The following is a 16,607-nucleotide window of genomic DNA, read 5'->3' as shown; positions in this document are numbered from 1 at the left end:
GTGAAATGTCAAAGTTTGAATTACAATAGATATTCAACTGTCATTTGCGTCCACTAATTGCCGCGAGAACCATGTGACCATAAAAGTCATAATTGCAATGCATATCCACTCGTAATGCCTAGCTCATGCGTCCTTCCCCTTCCCCCATTGAGCATTCATATCCTAAGGGGTGTATTGCCTCGTCTGAAATGAAGAGTTTTGCACTCATGTCTTTATCTTATGTATGAATATGATCTTTTATTTTCATATCTCACTAGGCGTTTTCACATCAGCCCGATGTTTTAGGCATTTTCACATCAGCCCGATGTTTCGAAATAGCGCGCTATTTTCTGACTTGGAAAAATTAACCCAATCACGAAATAGTGCGCTATTTGACAATGTGAACACAAATTAGCGCGCTAATTGTATCGCTCTGATCGAGAAAATTTCTTGAGTCCAACTCAGCAAATTTCTGAAATAGCGGGATAGTAGCGTGCTATTTGATAATGTGAAAACGACGCGAGAAATTAGCGCGATGCATCCATCTTGCCTAGCGTGTGTGACCTGATCGATCGAGGCAAACTGCACACAAATCATGAGGAATTTTTGAGAGGGCGCACACATTACTGATGCTGTTTGCACATACTCAGCTGTCGAATTAGCTCGACAAAAATTCGGGATAATTCTCTTCGGGCTGATGTAAATAAGAAATGAAATAGCGCGCTAATTCGCAATCGCGAAAAACACCTCGAGCTTTGATTTTTATTGGGCTGATGTGAAAACGCCTACTGTGATATGACTGAGCTCTTGAGTCCATCTAATCAAGTCTAGGACTTTGTAAACATTGAGATAACATGGTAAATATCCAGTTTTCAATGGATGCAAAATATTTCAGGCAGATGTATTAGTGTAGATGATAACAGCGGCTCGCTCTCTCACCTGGGACACAATGGATCCGTTCAAGTATTAAAGGGAAAAGCTGCAAAACGTAAGCATTCATACCGCTAGGAAGCCAGCCCTTCAACTCTGCTGCCTGGAAGAGGGAAGATGCATTCAAAATGCCCTCTGTGATCCAGACCTCAGCATAGCAAGGAAAAAGCACTAGGTAGCCTTGGAAACAAGTTACTGACTTTGCACGTTGCTATGACAACGGAAACGAAGCCCTGGAAGGCTGCAGGCCTATTGTTGCCAATTCTAACGTCATTTCTTGTCGTCATCAAGGTCTGTTAAATACCCTCGGAAGAAATATGTATGTGCTTTTTCGTTATCACTGTTATTACTATGCTGTTCTTATTGCATATTGATAAAAATAATGATGATAATGATATGATAATCATGATTATTGGATGTATGAGTAGCAATAGGTGCTGATGCAACAGTTCTGACATTGATGGTGTTGTTAGCTGTTTGCCGGCAATATTTTTCTAAAGATAATAGGGAGGAGACTGGTATCAGTGTTGCAAATCGTGTCGATCTGCTTTTTAAAGCTCAGAAGCTGTGCACAGTGGTATTAAAATAGAAAGTGACTATCGTCGCTTACGATGCACAGAGCCACTCATGCAAGTACCGCAACCACGCGTGCAACTACTTCCATGCCAGTCATTGCCGTCGCTACTTTGCAGGTGCAATGTTTGGGAGATGAGAATAGGTGATCGTCCATAAAATGGCAGAGTTGACAGGACAGGATGCCTTCTCCCCTTCCCCCCTGCCCCCCCCCCAAAAAAAAAGGAGCAAAACATAGAAGGAAGAAAAAAAAAAATGAATTGAGGGAAATAAAATTTCCCATGGGTGCCGCGAGCAATATATCAGTGTGGGAGGATAATTCGTGCTTCCACACTCCCTTTGATAAATTGATGTTCCTTGATAGCTCGTTAGAGTTTTTTTTTTTTTAAGTTCCCAGAAGTAGCACTTTCCATACATGTATTGTAAGTAGTGCGTGCTTCGTGCAGCAAGAATAGGCTGCTGATATTGCAGGTGCATGTGGTATAATTGTTCCGCTCACATGCTGTGTGACAAGGGTTGTGGGAATGTGTAGAAGCTGCTTCAAGGGTAATTTGGTTGTCAGAGCCATGTATGCCTTTGCAAGACATTGAGCATACAGGAGACATGTCATCGGTTTTCTTGAATATCCCTCCAGTGTAGTATTACTTGATAGAAGACAGTATGTAACAATTTGTTCAGGGTGTTTGTCTGGTCATGCAGGGACAATTTGAGGACATTGTGAGCAGTAAGGTCAAAGGTCAGGGGTTTGAGGTGAAAGGCCGATACCTTTCATTGCTAGGGATATTAGTGAAGCGGGTAATGGAAGATAATGCTTGTTGACCGTCAAAGTGGAAAGTGATTGGCATCTTGTATCCATACAAGTTTTCAGATGAATATGAAGATTTATAGCATACAAAGTGCATAGTGTAGAGCCTGTAAATACATTAGTATTTAACGGTAACTCAGTTCGTCATCTAAATCATGTAGGCTTGCCTGCCTTTTGAGCTCATGATATTTGCAGCATTTATCACATTGGTGTCTCTCGCACACAGTTCTCTGGTCTGGAGCAAATCTTATTTTATTTTTATTTTTTACTTGTCTCCTTCTCCATATTCCTGTACTTTGTTTCATCTTCTTAAGAATTGGTTTATCCCAACAGAGCTTCTCAGCAGTAGACTAGAATTGCATATGTGGGCGAAATTGCCACCTAAAATAGCTCTCCTCTTGTTCGCTTGCTTCAAACCTCATGTCAAATTATGGCAAATTCTGCCGTGCTGGACTGTGATTATTGAGTCTGAAAATCAATCAATGACCCTGTCTGCCCACGGTACAGTTCCAAAATATCACAGGATTTCAAGTCGTGTCGAGTTTCCCCTCCCGATGTTGTGTGCTGCGCTGTTGTGGTTTGCGTTCGTCAGTGTTGATTCACGAGTGTGTCGTCACGCCGCGATCTGTCAGCCCTGAGTCACGGCACTTTTTGTAAAACGCGGCGGGAAGCTGTCCAAGCTCTTGTGACGCAAGTCGCTCACTACGCAAAATTAAAGGGGAAATCACTTCATACCATGTGGTAGCATAAAGAAGTAAAAATCCTATTTTCTACGAGCATTCCCGAATGACTGAAAATAGCCTTATCAAAGATAAGATCAGCTTTACCTGTACTCCTATATTGACAGACATCTGCCCATTCATTTTTGCTTTGTCTACTTTTTCATATTTTTTTTTTTTTGTATGGGGGGGGGGGGGGGGCATTGATACCTTTTTCTTTCCTGTACTGCGCTTGTTTGTTGGTACATGTAGCCTTTTATGTAAATGATACCCTGACATTTGAACAGGTGTCAGACACTCGGTCCAATTTAATTTACTCGTGGGCTTTACACGGGATATCTGAATGTGTATGTAAATAGGTGGATACGGCTCATTGGAATGTGGGAGTAGAGACTTGCGATGCTATGAGCTTCATTAGTAACAGTGTACAAGTATGTGTGTATATATGCGTACCGCATGCAGTTGCAGCCAGACAAATTTCACCCTGTTTTGTGTTTCAGTTGTTGACCTTTATGTTATGCCCAGGATACCAAAATGTAGTCTAATAGAGTAGATATACATAATGGCATCCTACAAATATTTCATTGATGTAAAAAACGAACTAACAAAATCAGCAACACACAAATGATCTATAATGAAAAGTTCCCCCCCCCCCTTTCCCCAAAACAACCCCCTCAAAAAAATAAATAAATAAATAAAAAACGATAAGTCATTGTAATATTACTCTTGCAAGTTGGTAAAATGTCTTTTTTCTCCAGTTCAGTGTGCGGTAGAATAAAACAAATATGTACAAACACAGCATAGTCATATCTGCTTTTCCTGTTACATTCAGTCCAAGCAGAATCATTTACCGATAATCTTTTAAAGTTAATTCTACTTTAAAAATCAGAGCATGTGCTGTACAGAATTACTTTGTTGCACGGGAGCAAATGTGAGTTGATGCAGCATAATGAAGAACATCGTTCATCTTGCTCGGAAATGTTGTCCTCAGGACAATATTCACCGGCGGTGCTGTGAATAATTAGTGATCGTGAAATTCGGGTCACGGATTTCAATTTGTAAACTCTGCCCGTGGATTGTGTGGGATCAGTGAGTAGAGCAATGCAAATATACAATTTGTTGTGCACGGTTCAGGGCGATCTGATTGATCGGACCAATTAGTTTTGATGGTGAGTTGAATATTTACCTCGGTTAATGACAGTACTCGGAAATTAATGAAGTTGAGATGAATAGGAGATGGGGTTGAAGGAAAGTCGGCACACTAATTTCTCCAAACAAATATGTCAGGGTTTGAGGACAGAGTGTAGGGGGCTGTAAGGAACAGTTTGTGAGATCGGATTGATGGATCAACAAATCTCTTCATGTGGATTCTATAGTAGAGATGCCTTCTTGGTAATTCAATTTGATATCACGTGTCCAGGGAGGTGGAAGACCTCTCTTCCACCTCCCTGATGTATCCCAACCAAATTGAAGTAGTACATTTGCCATACATTTTGCGGGAGTTCTTGTCTGCAGAGGGCAGCACACAAATTCCCCAAAACTTCCAAAATTCATAACTTTTGAACGGACTTTTTGAATGGTCGGATTTTCCTAAAGGTTGAACATTAATTTGCCACATCTGTGATATGTCCAATGTATGTGTGGTGAAATTTCCCCTGTTAAAAAGGAGACTGGAGACTAATATGAATACTGTAAAAGTGGAAATTTTCGCGGTGCTGAAATTTTCGCGCATTTCGCGCAACCAGAAGCTAGCGCGAAAATAAAAGCCCGCGAATATTTTTGCGTGCCATATGTTCCAGTACGTGATGTGTTGATTCCGCAGAATTAAAAACACGCGAAAGTCTTCTTACACAGCCAAGCGCGAAAAATTAGTCGCGTGAAAATATCCACTTTTACAGTACATCCACTGCTTATACTGTGGATGTAAAGTACTCCCTGTAGATTTTAGCTGTAGGAAGGAAAACAAATCAGATTTTTAATTCTTTGATGCATTCTTTTCATTTTTTCAATAATGCAGATTAGATTCAATTCACTTGCAGGGCACTTTTTAAAACTGAATTATTGAAACTTATCTATTGCATAATTTAACTAGAGGAAGCGGTGATGTGATGATACAAGACCTGTTGATATCGAGCTATACGCAGTGTGAGTGTACAACCAGGGCCGTATTCAGGCTACGCGTGAGTGATACAAGCAATAAACATGCATGAATGGGAATGAAAGATTTATAGGAGGGGAGCAATGCCATGCATACAGCACATTCTGTATGCATCTCAACAGCTTTGTCATGATAATAAACATTGTCATTATTCTTTTTTTGAAATATTTTCCAATTCAAGTTGACCTGGGATGATGCCGTGTTTGCATGAAGCTGTTGACCCGCACGTAGGACAGCCCTAATCCTGATTTGCTATATCGAGTCCCCCAGACGGTACAAGAATATGCAGTATTGTGATAAAATCGGTAATGCCCGTCGGATTACACGCCATGCATTTGAAGAGGCTGAGCAAGGAGTAAAGAACGACTTTCTTTTTCCTTCTTGTTTTGATCCCTCCCTCATGGTGAACACAAACTTGCTTTTCAGCCGCGTTTTTCACTCCCTTTTTTCCCTCCCTGCTCCTCAGCATCTGTCGCGACTTGCCCAAGTTTTCCGGATTTCAGATTTCAGCTTCCCTGGGTGCTGTCGAGTGCATATTGTGATATTGATCCGACGTGATGGCGGGGCTCTTCTCAAAACTGTGGATGAAGCCGGGGATGCATGTTCCACACGTGGAGAGTTGTTTTTGAGCCGAGTTATTGACAAGACCTCCCCCATCTTTCTCCCTTTTCACATCTTTAACCCTCTGAGGGCCACAGCCCCAAATTTGCCATTCAGATTGTACATGAACAAGTTGCTGATAGTACTGACAGAGTTAACCAAAGAGGATAAAGGATGCGGGTTTTTATTTGTTTGTTCGGGTTATTTGCGGGTTTTTTATTTTTATTTTTTTTAAGGAGAGTTTGCCTTGGAGAGACAAATGGGGTCGAGAGATATGCAAAGCCATTGTCTTGAAGAGAAGGGAGGGATTTTAGTTTACATGAATGTGTGTAATTCTGCAGGCGTATGGTTTTGAGGAATGTAGGCAAGCAGTAGTTGAGAGGTTTTATGTGTGTGTGTGTTTTTGTCCAATTATGTGTGTGTGTTTGTCTGTCTATCTACATATGTATGGCATATTATACTATAGAGAAAATATGTCTGTCTGTCTGTATGTCTATCTATATGTCTGTCTGTCTATCTATGTATGGCATATCATTCTCTAGATAGAGAAAATATGCCCCACAAAGCTGCTTGGTGTGAAATCAGTGATAGAATGGAAGCAACTGATCTGTGATATTTCAGGTGAATGGACTAAATTCAGTTTTTGTACCAGTTCTAGGTGAGTGTGTTAGAGTACAAATGACATGTATGTATAAAGGGACCCCATTTTGATTTGTTTTTATCAAATTATAAGCAGGTAGCTTGGTGTGGTAAAAATTCAAATACTGTAAAGCACAATGTTTTAGCAGCATGAAATTTTTGCGAATTGGAGCCAACAGCCTTTTTTTCACAGCATGACATTTTCGTGAGTCTTGGCTCTCATGACAGTCGCGAAATTAAAATGCACATGAATATTTCTGGTTGTAAAGTGCACAGTATGCTTGGGAAACATGATTTTACCATAATCTGTGTATTCCCCATAATCATCATCATTAAATGAAATCCAATTTCAAATTCTAAATATTTAATTCCATAGACACGAACTCCTCAGAGAACAAGACGCTTAACTGATACTTGTAAGACAGGAAAGTGCGCGCTAATCCTGTACAAAACAAATGGACAGTGCGCGGTTCTCAAGCGTATTACGCACATCACCTGAGACCACTCAAAGACGCTTGATAAACAACAACAACAACTTCAAAGACAGCGCGTCTCAGGTGATGTGCATCTTTGCCAGAGATGCGCTGTCTTTGAAATTGTTGTTGTTTATCAAGTGTCTTTGATTGTTTTTAGATCGTGTTGTTGCCAAATTTTTACCTCCTCGAAATAATCCTTATTACTTTAAAATCTCGTTCTTTAAAATGATCCCCTTAATCGAAAAAAACTACAACTATAATTCTCAAATCTTTTTAAGATGATAAAAATACCACTACCTTTGGAAATGAATGATGTTTCTAGGTTTTCGATTAAGGGGATCATTTTAAAGAACGAGATTTTAAAGTAATAAGGATTATTTCGAGGAGGTAAAAATTTGGCAACAACACGATCTGAAAACAATCAAAGACACTTGATAAACAACAACAACAACTTCAAAGACAGCGCGTCTCAGGTGATGTGCATCTTTGCCAGAGACGCGCTGTCTTTGAAATTGTTGTTGTTTATCAAGTGTCTTTGATTGTTTTTAGATCGTGTTGTTGCCAAATTTTTACCTCCTCGAAATAATCCTTATTACTTTAAAATCTCGTTCTTTAAAATGATCCCCTTAATCGAAAAAAACTACAACTATAATTCTCAAATCTTTTTAAGATGATAAAAATACCACTACCTTTGGAAATGAATGATGTTTCTAGGTTTACTGAGTTTGTACTTAGCTCTCTTTCGTATCGTCATGTAGGGTAGCCATTTTTTGTCCATTTTTATCGCGCGCCTTCGTATCTTGTTATCACTACTATCTTTGGTTCAAACATTATGTTTTCTCCTTCGTCGACACATGATCTTTCCAGCGCCACTAGACTGGTCATTGCCATTGTCGGGATATTTTGTCTCAATGAAATGATACCAATGTGGAATCCCTTCCTCCCACTCTTGCATCATCCAGCTTGTCGCAGTCTCTGCTGCTAATTCGGAGAACAGATCCCACACCGTTCATAAAAGATACAAAACCGTAATTTGCTGAAAGTGATCGTGGCTAGCGATTGGCGCTGATCACGTTGCATTATTGATTACGACAGTATCGTCAGACAGTAGTCATGCAGGGTGAACATGAATGTGGAATGTGGTGTGTGTGTGTGTACATCTGTGTGTGAGTGTGTTTGTGTGATTATAATCTTAGAATGCCTTTGACTTCTTTAGCACAAACTGTCGACTGACAACGTTGGATTTTAATCTGTGATGTGGGATCGTGTGCACTGCCGTCCCAAGTTCGTGTCACCATGCTCTGCCGAGCCAATGAAGTCTCAGGATTTGTGCCAGTGATCCAATCTGTGTGTGAAAGACCATTCTGAGGACATCACACTCATTCTCAAGTCACATTGCATTTGCACTCCTGTCCTCACTTGTCTGTATTCATGGTCCTCACGCCATTTATTTAAAGGGATTGTATAGTTTTGGTTGAGACCTAATTTCATGTTTCTAACATTTTTTTATGAGATAATGAGAAACCACTTATGAAATATGAAAGATCGTGTAATTCCTTGAGGAACAACGTTTATTTGATGAAATTTGGTTTTGAAATAGCTGAGATATCAAAAACAGAGCGATTCTAATAAAGTGTGGGACCCACATTTTATTACGATCACTTTGTTTCACTTTGTTTTTGGATGTTTCAGTCATTCCAAAGCGGATTTTCGTCAAATAAACTTTGAATTCCTCTTAAAATGGTATGCTCTGTACTATATCATAAGTGTTTTCTTGGTATCTCGAAAAAGTTAAAAGCCCAATTGTCATCTCCACCAATACTGTACTATCCCTTTAACCCATTGTGTGCTTTGAATGCCAAATGGCACGGAAAACCCAATAGAATTGTACGCTCTGTCGATGGTTTCAGGTGTGATCTCTTGAAGACATATCACCCAAGTGTAATTCAGGTTCTTACTGTCAACATCCATCTGCATCCCCACAAGTGATGCCAGAGGCATTGTTTTTTTTTTTTTTTTTCATTATTTAAAATGTGTAAATCTTGAAGAAGAAAACAAACAACCAAACAGTAGTGCAAATTTGGTGAATGGTACCCATATTAAGAATGCAATGCAATGCTTCGTATTGCTGGTTGAATGTTGTATTAAAAGCAAGTGCCATCTCCTTCACAAGGAAAACAATGTGTGTAATCCCTGCATCAGCTGTCATCCTAAAACTCTTTCTGTCTCCATAGCGTTACAGTCCCTGTTCAAAGGATACTCCTTTTTTTTTTGACTTGATTTGATTAGGTTAGAATATAGATGAAAATTTAGCATGTTCAAACAGTAAGTGGGGAATGAGAGAGCAGGCGGCTGGTCACTAACTTCCATTTGTGATGCTTGGCAGCCATCCTCACTACCTGGAAATGAGCGGCAGTAATCACTTTTTGTGTGCGCGAACTCGTTATTCCTGTTGGTAGTCAAGAAATGATCTAGTCTCCAACCTCCCACCCCCTCCCCCAGCTATTTCTGACCATCTTGGAGCATCCCCAGTCAGATATTGCAACATGCTGTTGTGAGTCACGGCCTGCCAATATTCCGGTGTCTCCAGCTTGCATGATAAAGCCACCTTGGAAAGAAGGGGGGGGGGGGGGGGAGTAGTACCTTTTGGAATTTACTTGATTGCTCATGCCTTCAACCATTTTGCAGACTACCCAAGTTCAGGAAATCTTTCCATGGTACCTGTTTGGCACTGAGCTGATGACGGACCTAAAATAGAAGGAAAATGAACCAGAAAAATCCGCATTTATTTTAAAAAGACCCCAAAAGAGGTACTGATCATGAGTCACAGGCATTGAAATCTTCAAGCGGTGACAAGTTACAAGCGAATCATGATTTTAAAGAGCTGTACTAGGTAACAACAGCAATATTTTCTGAGTGGAGATATTGTAATCAGAATGATTTTTTTTTAAAGTGTCAATGTGTGTACATACCTACAATGATAGGGGAATTTTATTGGGGGGGGGGGGGGGTAGGAGGTAGAAAGGGGTTTGATTACGGGGCGAAATGCTGAAAACATGACTGAGATTTGATGTGCCAGGATATTAAAAAATGCCAGCGGTGGTTGTTGGAGGCTATAGTTTCATTTTGAAGGGAGGATTTTATCAAGGACAGCCGGATTGCAGAGCGGTACATGATTTACGCAGAAACCTATGATCCGGGAGATTCTGTTTGGAATCCCCCTGACATCAAGCTTGGTAAAGGTGTGATTAGTGACAAGTATATGTTTTGTTACATGATTTTACAATTTTGCATGACATGCAAGAGAGGGGAGGGTGCGAAAAGGTGGCGGGAGGGTATAATTTAGGGCCTGTGCTGGTGTGTTTGGGTTGGGAAGATAGATTTGATCATATTGAATACTTTGGAGAGAAAATGTCCCCATGTGTTCATACACATTGTATGCCATTTGTACTTTTTGTGTGATTAATGACTTACATTGTAATAGGCAAGTCATTACATAATGATTTGATTAGAAGTAATCTTGTACAGTCTTACTGATTGTCACAGAAGCCCATGACATTGTTGAATTCAATTGAATATTGGGGGGGGGGGGTGAAGAGAATTATTTTCTCAGCATTATTAGCTAAATTATGAGAAATGATTGTTTCCTCCAGGAATTACTGTAGATATAACTGTAAATTGGTGTTTGTAAGCTGTAACTGATGATAGCAGTCAAAGCAAAGCAACAAGTAGGTAAAAATCTGAGTCAAGGCAGAAAATTAATATGATATTGTTATAGACTTATTGATATCTCATTTGTTGATCAGATCTCACTTGAGTATGAAATGATTGCCAGCCTGGTTATTTAACCCTGGGACCACTTGTTGAAAATAATTTCACATCGAAGGTGCACAATGTTATACTTTGTCTTTAGGAAAAATTTTCTTGTGAATTAGCACAGTGACAACAGAGCTTATTGTCCTGTATAAAGATTGACCCACAATAGCTTCCCCTCTTTTTGTAACTTTATTTATTCTATAAAAGATCATGGGGAAAAGACGTCAAACTCCATGACTGATCTTCTGTTCATAGGATTTACAGGCAATGTTTAGTTGACTACTGGGAGTCAAGGGGACAAGTTGTATCGAGGCTGGGGGAAACAGACAAAGGTCACGCGGGATATCACACGTGATAAATACTCAGCAACTGGTGACTCGCTGTTTACAAACAGAAACTCGGTATTACAAGGATTCGGGGCTTGGCAAGGGGATGAGGGTGATAGTTGAGGCCGATAGTTGAGGCCGATATCGCAAGACAGCCAGATAGTGCACACTAATGCATAGACCATGTGCCATTTGTGCAACAGATTTGTTTGTGAACAATAAAAAGAAAGTAGGAAAAATGAAGAGGCGAGAAACCTACATTGGGTAGTAAGGGATATCAAAAATAAAAAAGAGAGTGAAATTAAAAGAAAATAGTACATTTTTCCAACTATGTGTTGTATTCTTTTTGCAAGTTGGAAGTGCAGATTTCATACCAAGGTGCAGACATCATAATTCTTTATGTTGTAATATATAAGCATGTATTAGATTATAGGTTCTTCAAATCTAATGTGTAAGCTATTCTTTTTCTAAGAATAGCACCTCAAGTGCCATCTTCCCCAACCCTATATATGTCAATATTTGATGGCTTTTATGGTTATCAGAAGTTTTCTTGCATTTACAGTTTGTCACTCTACTTGAGCAGGATTATGTGGGCATTGCATTATCACATGGAACAACTTATCTTCTGTTCCTTCATTTTTTTCCCCCTCAAAGAATTCTAGTGCCGAAAATAGAATCTCTGTAATCAACAGGTGAAAACAATGAAATTTTCATTTTAGAGACTTTTTATGCACCTAGTGGTTTCCCTGTTCATGGCACTTTCAGCACAGTGCAATAACAAGGAAACAAAAACAAGAAATGCCGCACAAAAACAAAAGGCAAAAACCCACCTTGCCCTTTTCTTGAAGCAAACGCTGCCTGTTCTGAGAAGAGCTACTGTCGTGTTAGGCGGCTGCAAAAGCAGAGAGACAAGGTGTTTTGCCAGGTCTAAGTGGGGGAAAAAAAGGGCAAAGGCAAATGTGCAGTAGGCCTGTATGATATGCAGATCTTGAACCTTGAGGCAAGCTGTTTTTGCTTGATTTACATGGCAAAGAGCTGCCGAGGCAAATTTACAATATCATATGAAATGCAGGTTTTGAACCAAGAGTTGCAGTTTGACAGATATTTCATATTTTGTAATTTCTTTCTTGCCGTGTTACGGTGGTAAGTGGAAACACGGTGTGTTTCTCTGGATAGTGTCATTTTAGAGTTCTTAGATTTCAGGATACATTTTGATAAAATTTCCCCATGACATTTGTTTGCGGCATTTCAAGTCAGTGTGGCTGTTCATATTGCAAGTAATAACAGGTATATTTAAAATCATTTCATGGGGGGGGGGATGAATGTATTTCAATAGAGTAATTTAGTGATGCGGGACAGGAAAGATATTTCATGCATGTCGGTATTAATGTAAAGTAGAGCAGTCTAGGAGGGAATAGTGGTGTAGTAAACAGGCAGGGTGAGTCAGAAACGTGTAAAGGCAAGCAGTAGATGGCTTGTAATGGCTAAGGAGGGGGTGCTGCAGAAGATGTATTTTCCGAAGCCAGCCCCACCCCCCTCTTTGGTAAAGAGGCAGTGATTAGCCGCATTTACACTTACTAACATCGCGATTTTTAAAATCGCGATATTTTGGTTCCACCATTTACACTTGCGCAAAAGCATGCGAAGTTTGAGCATCACGAAACATCGCGATTTTTTGGTCGGTAGTGCGCATGCGTACGTGCGCATGCGTAATTTATCTCTTTTCAACACGGTAGCTGAGTGGAAGCGCGCGCTATTCTGTTCGTTTTCACTGCAGTGCAGTATGTTTTGATCACAATAGCTGGTTGGAACGTTGAGCCAGGGCTTTTTATCAGTACAATGCACACATAAATGTGTGCTTCTCGAGACTGTTATACTTACGGTAAAACTATATAGCTTGCTATATTAGATCACATACGTAGTAGGTGTGTAAAACTACAGCAGCATTCAGGAGGATCATGAAATTTCGCCGATATGACGAAAGTGAGAAGTAGGACTTGGAAGTTAGGACTGGTACTTTGTACTTTATCAGGCGACAGCAAGAACTCACACTTGTTACGTACTCCTGTACTAGTATTCCACAAACGGCGTATATCGAGAGCAGTACGGGCTCTCTCACAATCTGAATCAACGCATTTCTGGGAGAACATTATTTTGTTAAGTCGTCTTGGGGTGATGATACGTGGTTGGAAAACTTCAGGTTTGCTACTAGTAGTAGTTTTCATGTACTAGTTTCATCAGGGAGAGGGAGGTGAGAAACTACGAGCCGATCGAGGATCGGCCGTTTAGACCTGTACACAGCTGTCTATACCGTACTAGTACTCTGGCCAGTGACCGACGTACTCTCTACACGTTCCAAAGAGGGATCGGGAGCGCGCGTAAACTCCCGGTGCAATCCGAGACCGAAAGTCACGTGATGAAAAATCGCGATATTTCTGTAGCTTGGGTTTACACTTGCTAACTTCGCCTCAAACTTCGCGATGTTTCAAAAAATCGCACTCCGGCTGGCAATTTTTCTGGCGATGTTTCGAGGGCGTTTGGGTGTAGTTGCTTAGCAACTTACACCCAAATGTCGCGATTTTAGAAAAAACGTGATTTTTCCAAGCAAGTGTAAATGGGCCTATTATTGGACATGCTTGCCGAGTAGATGGAGAAAGGGAATTGAGTGATGCTGTTGCGGAGGAGGCCAATTGACTTGGGCTGTGACGGATGACGTGGGGGGGGGGGGTGGGGGAAGGAGAAAGAGTACAAGCTGTAACGTGCACAAGTGGATATGGATGGAAACACTTTAAAATTTCTGGGAAGTACTAGTATGTATGCGTGTGCACATTGCATGCTTCAACTATCACCAAGAATGAATAGACCAGAAAGACAAATTACGTCAGGATCTGAAATCTCTCCTGGTTTTTTTTTTAATTTCAGTTATGAAATATAATCTTGATACTGTATAATGAGGAATATTTGTGTGTATTTCGATTTTGTGAAATTAGAATGAGGTTCTTGGCTACACTATATGTGACAGCGAAAATTACATGCCACAAAAATAGCCATTGGCTCCAATTCGCTAAAATTTCATGCCACGAAAATGTCTTGCTTTACACTAGTCCCATATGTCCATATTTATGTTGCTTCTTCTGTACTTGTAGTCTTGATCTGGAGAAGAAGAGAGAGAGAGAAGACAGCATGCTATGGTATGCACAAGAGTGGGTGTGTGTGTGGGGGGAGGGGGGAGGAGGAGCAAGGGAGGAGCAGTCACAGGCGTACAGCTGTTTGTGTGCATTGACTAATGCGACTCCCTCGGTTCTTGGAGTGTGCCGTCGCCAGGAGGCAGAGAGCTCCGTTCAAGTCTCAAAGTTTTCGAGACTGCCTTCGTTGCATGCCCTCGTCACGGGCAGACACGCCAGAGAGCGGCCATCGTGGCTTGAGCACTTAATTAAGGAGCAGTTGAAAGTCCACAGTGTGGTATTCCTTGCCTAGTGGTAATTAGCTTGTTACGTGGAGAAGAGTCAAGTAGCCATACATACCGATTTTATACCTTTATGGATGTTAGGATATTAGGGCATTCAGCACAAGAACGCAGAATGATGTAAGAGCAAAGATACAAGAAAATTTGTTGGCATAACACTTTTCTACGGCAATCTTCTCCCCCCCCCCCCCCCCCAATATTATTATTTTCAGTCTCCACCTTGGAAGATTACTGCAGGCATGATGCATGTTTGTGAGTTATCTGTCTGTCCCTCTGTCCCTCCCACATCTCATTATTAGGACTTTGGGGACGGGGGCAATATGCTATGGCTTTTCTTGATACCTGGCCAAGGTATCGTACTTGAAATGTAGATGCGCTGATTAGAATTTCGGTTTCTTTTTTGTGAAAATGTAACTGAATACACTGTTGGCAAGGAAAGGGGTGTGTACAGGACACTGTGTACACTCTACTCACAGCAAGTTGAGAATGTTGAAATGTAATGAAACCCTACATGAAGCAGGTAATGACTTCCTGATTATCTAGGTCTTCCAACATGACATTCTTTTGTTGAATGAATCTTGAAATCTTCAGTGTGATTTCACTTTCTTTGAACTTCACATAGGTACCTCATTTTAAATGATTATTCAAAATGTGATTTATGCTCTCAGATTTGTGTGAATGAATGCAAGGTTAGTGATTCATCCATATTTGACATTTCATCATAGGTCAAGTGCCGATCTTGATGTAAACCACTGTCGCATGTTTTTTTTTTTTTTGAGGGGGTGTAAATGTTGTATAAAAGCATCAGCATTTGGAAAAAAAAAAAAAAAACCTTTCAAATGTGTACTGGTAAATCGAACAATTGCATTTGAATGCAGATGTGATTATATTGCGAGTGGACTATTTGGGTTCTTTAGAACACGCCATATTCATAACCGATGGAAATGGGCAGTTACATTTTGTTTGCTTAAAACCTTTCAAATCATGGAATATTCTCTTTGTACTTTTGATTCCCTTTGGTGTTGAAAGGATAGGTTGCATACAGTTAGGCGTACACTTGTTGGGCTTTTATGTCTGTGATTAGATACTCCCTGGTCTTTTTGATAGTAATACAGGCCTATCAATGCTTCCATGAAACGGGTCTCGACCTTCAACATTCTCCCCCCCCCCCAACCTTTGTGATTATAATGAATGCCTATAATTTTTGTCGACAAAAAGGTTTTCGACCTTCAACATTCCCCCACCCCTGGAAAGTTGTGTCAATAAGTCGGTAATTACTCTACACACTGCTATTTGTTTCCTTGATTAATTAACAGGTCCATTTCTCTCCAGCTATAATGCCATGGGCTTCTCACGTGTGTTTGTGTTTGTCGGCACTTTAATCACATGTATAATTTCCAGCAGCATGCCCATTTGTAGAAAACTCCATTGCAATTTGCTGGAAAAGTCATTTCCTAAATAGGGCTGGCACCAAAAGTTGATTACCATATCATCCTGTTTGTCAACCACGCAGCAGCATTACTGTATGTTTCGGAATACAGAAAGATAAAAAAGAGGGAATATAAAAAGCACATGCTTTGCCAGGGTAGTCAGCCACACCCTACACGTACATTGTACAAATGTGTACATATGTAACAATTTATCATAAACTTTGGCATGATATCTTGACAAGTAAATATCAAAGTAATCATTCATGTTCACTAAGCTCTCTCCTAGCAACATTGTAAATATGATTTTTTTTTTTTTTCTGTGTCAATCACACGCGTACACTTAATGTAGCATTTCACCGATGTCGGGAAAATTCTGCAGAACTAGATGTGATACTTGTTGCTGGTGCAAAGGTGTTGGAGTATTTGTATTCAGGTCGCGTTATTGAATGTACTTCAGAGATGTTTGGTCGAACATTGCGCAAGCTGCCATGTATCTTTCTTCTTCCTTTTTATTTTTTAGCAGGTGTGTAAAAAATTTTCTTCGGGTTTGCTGTGAGATGGCTTGGCCCCAAAAGCAGTAGAAACAAGCAGTCGTTTCACAATCAACTCTTCTAAAGCTTTTTCGTTCCAGCAGTATGATATTTGTTACTGTTGAGAATAAATCTGCCTGTAAATTGTGGTGCATTTTGA

General features: G+C 40.3%; 1 protein-coding gene across 5 annotated transcripts in view; it reads left to right on the top strand.

Moving 5' to 3' along the window:
• Window positions 1–16,607, top strand: part of LOC139743919 (uncharacterized) — a 101,534-nt gene that overhangs the window by 52,757 nt on the left and 32,170 nt on the right. The window lies entirely within an intron of this gene.

Source organism: Diadema antillarum, unplaced genomic scaffold (assembly GCF_040938485.1).
Source record: "Diadema antillarum isolate AM-2024a unplaced genomic scaffold, OU_Dant_1.0 seq00001121_RagTag, whole genome shotgun sequence".
Taxonomy (NCBI): domain Eukaryota; kingdom Metazoa; phylum Echinodermata; class Echinoidea; order Diadematoida; family Diadematidae; genus Diadema; species Diadema antillarum.
The sequence above is the reverse complement of the archived record's forward strand: the minus strand, read 5'-3'. Positions and strand labels throughout refer to the sequence as shown.